Source organism: Trachymyrmex cornetzi, unplaced genomic scaffold, assembly GCF_001594075.2.
Source record: "Trachymyrmex cornetzi isolate Tcor2-1 unplaced genomic scaffold, Tcor1.1 scaffold1926, whole genome shotgun sequence".
Lineage (NCBI taxonomy): Eukaryota > Metazoa > Arthropoda > Insecta > Hymenoptera > Formicidae > Trachymyrmex > Trachymyrmex cornetzi.
Genome location: NW_017296557.1, coordinates 10,052 through 15,451, shown reverse-complemented (window position 1 = coordinate 15,451; position 5,400 = coordinate 10,052).

Below are 5,400 nucleotides of genomic sequence, written 5' to 3'. Positions count from 1 at the left end.
AAAAAAAGTACATGGTTCGATCTAATTAAAATTTTCAAGTACACTATGTTCGCAAAAGACACTATGTCAACAAAAGTTTACTTAATTCTAATAACACGTATCATTTGGACCATGAAATATACAAAAGACACTATGTTCGCAAAAGACACTATGTCAATGTCGCGTCCGGGCTTTCGCGTCGGATGCGGGGCGGAGGGGAGGAGAAGAGAGAGAGTTCCATCGATTGAGCACACTTAGAACTCAATCGGGACAGCCGTTATTGAGATCCCATAATCGCCGTATGGAAATCTTGACAGATTCGCGTATAGTATCCACTGCAGTGTCGCTGCACTTGGCTTAGCGCCGAGACACTACCAGTGTCTCCAGATATGAGTATTTGTGTGGGTGTGTTTCGACTTCGCGGCGGCCGTCAACCCGTCGTCGGCCGGGGGACGACTCGGATGGAGAAGGCCACCTTCTTCACCTTGGTGACCCGGGGTAGGTTCCTCGGGCCGGTGCGCGCCGGGGTAGGGTCCTGGAGATTCCCCGGGACCGGATGGTATTCTACGCGCTCCTGGACCCACCGGGGGTCCACGAATTCGCGTGGGTCGAAGCTCGCGGGAGTCTTATATGCTTTTACCAGGGCCCTCAAGGCCCGCTCGCGACCGGCTCGCTTTTTGTGGAGCATCTCCTGCGAAAATTCTATCTGTTAGATAAGTTAGATATAGAGAGAAAAAAAAGGAAAATTTTTGCGCGGAGAGTGCAAGAGTCGCGGGGGTCGATACCGGTTCGAGCAACGACGAGAAGGAAGAAAAAATTTGGGGAAGTACACGAGGGCTGCGCGGAGCCTTTCCTTTGCAGCCCCGGCTGGGAAAGGGAAGGAGACGAGCGACGTTAGGTCGGAGAGATGCGGCTTGAGCGGTGGGGCGCCCTTACGGGGCGCTTGTTCCCCGCTCGGAAGGCGGCGGCAAGCCTGTTGTAGAGCTACCGCGACCGGGGGTAGGAAGACCTGGGGGCTCCTCTAGGGAGCTGCCAAGTCGGATCGGCAGGGGAGAAAGGTGGTGGAAAAGTGGGTAGGAAGCCTCTTCTAGGGACTTACAGACCCGTAAGGTTATGAGGGGGGCGTTGCCCGGGGGTAGTACGGGATGTTCGCGTGGTACCGCGCGCGATAATAGTTGCCCGATCCCGCTTCTCTCGCGGCACTCCTGTGTTGCACATACATACGCACACAACCAAACAAAAAAAAAAAGGACGGCACAGATAGTCGCGACCGGTGACACTTCGTTGCGTAGAGATAAAAGGAAAGAGAGAGAAAAAAAGGAAAAAAAATGGATATGATGAGAGAACTCGGTTTATTAGATCGTTGCACACTATGCGCGGTTTTACAGAGAAATAAAAATATATAAAAAAAAATATAAGAGAAAGTAAAATAAAAAGATAAAGAATAAAAGGACGACACTGCACGGACAAAGACGTAAGGAAACTGTCGTGCGGAGGTCACTTACTCGGAGTGACGACAAAGTACGCGAGATAATGTAGAACGAATTTACTCTATAGATTCGACTAGGTTATCTTGAAACTCAAAACGAAGTGCGCCGCGCACTCAGGAAGCACCGCTTTTATATTGTAGAAGGGGTGGTCCTGAGCGGTGAAGAGGGTTAACCCGCCAATAAGCAACTCTTGTGTATTTAGAATGTTCTAGAATATTCCAGAACGTTCCATCCAAAAGATTTTTATTAATTTGGCGTTGTTAACGGCTGAATTTTAGGGGTTGCTTATTTACGGGGGTGAGCCCGCGTGACCCGCTACTGGAATCCACAGTTTGCACCCGCTCGGTTGCGCGCTTATGCTGCAACTGCACTCCCAGTTTTTATACACGGGTTATTCGTATGTTTCGATCTATTGTCTTCGCTCGCTGTGCGATTTGACGGTTTCTCGCACTATTTGCTTAAGAGATTTTACCGTGGTTCCTGTTGGAATTTCGCTAGAAAAACGTTTTACAATCTTTGCTGTAATACTGCGAGATGAATTAATGCAGTTATTGCAATCGAGGCTTCAGTGGAATTTGAATTATTCAAGTTTTTTATTTCTCAGCCCTTTAGCTGTGGTCTACGCGTGGGATAACTTCGCGTAGTTATTCTGACTTTTTTCGTGTTCAAGTTCCACTAACCTGTTTTGTAAATTTATAATTATTTTATAGCAAATTTGTATTATTGCTCTAATTTAGCCGCGCAAGGGTACAGAGTCGCTGATGACGTAGTGAGTCATCGTGCGGTGAGCGCGTGATCAAGCGTTCTCGCTACTTCGGGCCGCGTTGCCCTGGCGACGGGAGCGCGTCTCGGTCGCCGGAATATGTCGGCGGACGTGACAATAACCTTGACAAGAAATTTTTCATCGCTATTTGCATCATGAAATACATACCTTTAAACCAATACTTCATACGTTTGACGCTATAATCATTCTGATCTAACGTATCAATGTATTCCACAATCAATTGCATAATTACAATATTTTTCAATAATGCAGCTGTTTCGCTCAAAATTGTAATCTCTGTGTAATCAGACATTGGTGGCATCAATATATTCTATAGGTAAGGGTAATCTTTCTCACAATTATCTATCGAGATCATATTGTTGTACCCTTGGGTGAAGGATACAGGTAGGGGATTCGCTGAGGACCAGGACACACAAATAAACCACCCAATACAAAATAACACTTTAATAACTTTAGTAAATTCTTACAATATCACAATTAAATATTATGTATTACACTTGACATGTACTTTGCGATTTCGCGTCGGCCCGATTTTGGTTATATGATAAGTTCGCGTTCGCGTTGACTTTATGAATCGGTCGGACTTATATTTTATACGCGTGAGCTGTTGGCGTACGGGCGTTGTCTCGGGTAACAGCTGATAGTAGACTCTCCCGCTTTGCCAGTATGTCACGGTTAATATACTTGCTCGAACTACTGACTGGATTTGCACTTCGGTCAGCTGTTCGAGCGGATTTCGGTTGCTCTCATTTTTAAGGTGGTCATTGCTGACACTTGCAACCTGATTTCTTAATCTGACGGGCAATAGCTTCCGTCTTTCTGCAACTTGCGAAGAACAGCTTGCGTTATTTGCGTGCTGCTTCCGCAAGACTGTATTTTCGCAATTGAACTAAAGTAGGCAATAAGTACGCTGACTTTTCGGAAGTCAGTGATATTTAGTTCCATTGCGGAATGACCAAGTTTCCCAATTAATTTCTACATTTCTGTTGCTAAGTTGCCTCATTCCTATTTTAATAAAATGGTTATAGCTGCGGCTATAACAATATCTTCGTCGAGATTCGCAAACGGAGGCAAATCGATCTTGTACCTGTACAAAGTTACCTGCCGTTAAAAAAAGTTAACAAATGTTGTTATTTTAATTGTACCACACACACGCAGGACTACCTTCATTGTGTAACCTACAAATACATACCTGAAAAATTAGGTAATATTTTATGACTATCTTCTGCCAATGCACTATTACAACTCACCTCCTCGAGAAAAAAAAATAGACTCATTCGATGCATTTTTGCACTACATGAAATTTTTGCACTACCAGGTATGTAAATATGAAACCAAAATTTACCAATAGATGGCCATAGCTATCAATGTACACTGAGAAAACGATTTCTTTGGAATCAATAAATTTTATTGTATCCAAATAAATTTGTTATTTGGAATGATCCAAACAAATTAATGTTTGAATCAATAAGTACGATTGTTTGAATTTGAAACAACGTATATCTTCATCTTAAATAAATTATTTGTTTGAAAGAAAAAATATAATCTCTTTGGTCTAAATGATGTTGTTTCATTCAAACAATATCATTGTTTGAAAGAAAATATTTGAAAAAAAAGTAAGGCTTTTCTCAAATAAAATAATTATTTGAATGAAACAGTAACATTATTTCACTAAAACAATTCTTTATAACGTTTAAACGATCAATTTCTTTAAATCAAATAATTTTTATTTTTAAATAGAGTAATTTTATTATTTTTTTGTAATAATTCATTATTCATTTTTAAATTAATAATTCTTTCATTCCAACGATCTATTTTCTTTTTTGAGCAAATGTATTTGATACCAAATAATAAATTATTAATACTTTCTGTTATGTCCGGAGTCGCGAGGTTTTCGTACATCGCGGTCTCGAGACGCGGCATAACGTCGTTGGAGCGCGAGCGCGGAGCGGGGCGCGCGGGGCGAAGCCTTGGCTTCTACAGGAATTTGTTTATCGGCGTGTTTGCGCGTGTTGAGGCGGGTCGCTGTTACCAATGCTTTTCTTACGGCACGAATTGAGTTCGATTTTACAATTTGCGATATTTATTATATTCTCTAGCAGTAATTAAGCCTCCATGTTCCCCTATTACGCATGGGAGGAAAAATAAAATAGAGAGTTAGAGGAAGCTTCAGATTTAAGAGCGCCTGATGTACGCAGGAGGCGTACGAGGAAATTATGGAGATATTGTGATCTCTTTCCCTTAAGGCCGCTGTGATTTTGTCATCACTCTATCCACGCTCTCTAATTCCCGTGCGTGTGAGGGAGCAAGGACGGTAACGAATAGGTAAGTAATCGAGAAGAAGAAAGACAGATGTATGAACTAATAGTCTTTATATTTAAATGGCACGCATGGTTGCTTATAATCCGCGGTTTGCCAGTAATGATAGCCGGCCTTGTCGGTTTACGGCAGGGAGCCACGTCTGGCGGTGATGGCGGCGACGCGGAGTGTGGACTAGGTCGCTCCAGGTTGTCGGCGCGGTTTTCTCCCGGAGTCTTCGTAGAAGGGAAGGTTGTTGCGGGGATTTCCGCTGGTCCCAGATATTCGATTCCCGCCCTTGATTCCGCGTCGGGATCGTCCCCCCTTAGTCGCTCGGAACGGAGTTCGGTTTTCTTAAGGAGACTGCGTTGTAGCTCCTTTAGATGTACTCTCCAATCCCCCTCTTTTTCCTTTCGGACGCTTCTTTTTGGGCATCTAAATGCGCAAGAAGAGTATAACACGTAGTTTTAGTAAAGAAGGGCAAAGTAATGAGTGCGGGGGTCTCGACGCCGTGAAGGGCGCTCGTTTGAGCAGGAGAGGTGCCTCGTCCTCGCTATTCGTGAGCGCAGATAAGGCAGAGGATGGGAATAGCCCAGACGCCGCGGGGGCGCACGATCGGGGCCGGACGTAAGGGAAGACGGAAGGTACATGAGCGCTAATTAAAGCGCTGGGTGATCTTACCGTAATCTGAGATGGAAGATGTGTTGAGGAAAAATGAGGACGCGTGTCCATACCAGTAATGCACATTTGGCTCCTTGGCAACACGGAATCCAGCCCAGAGATGCCAATTTTGTTACGGTTTACGACATCGAGACTAGCGCCATCGGTCGGCCGCCTGGCGCAACCGGT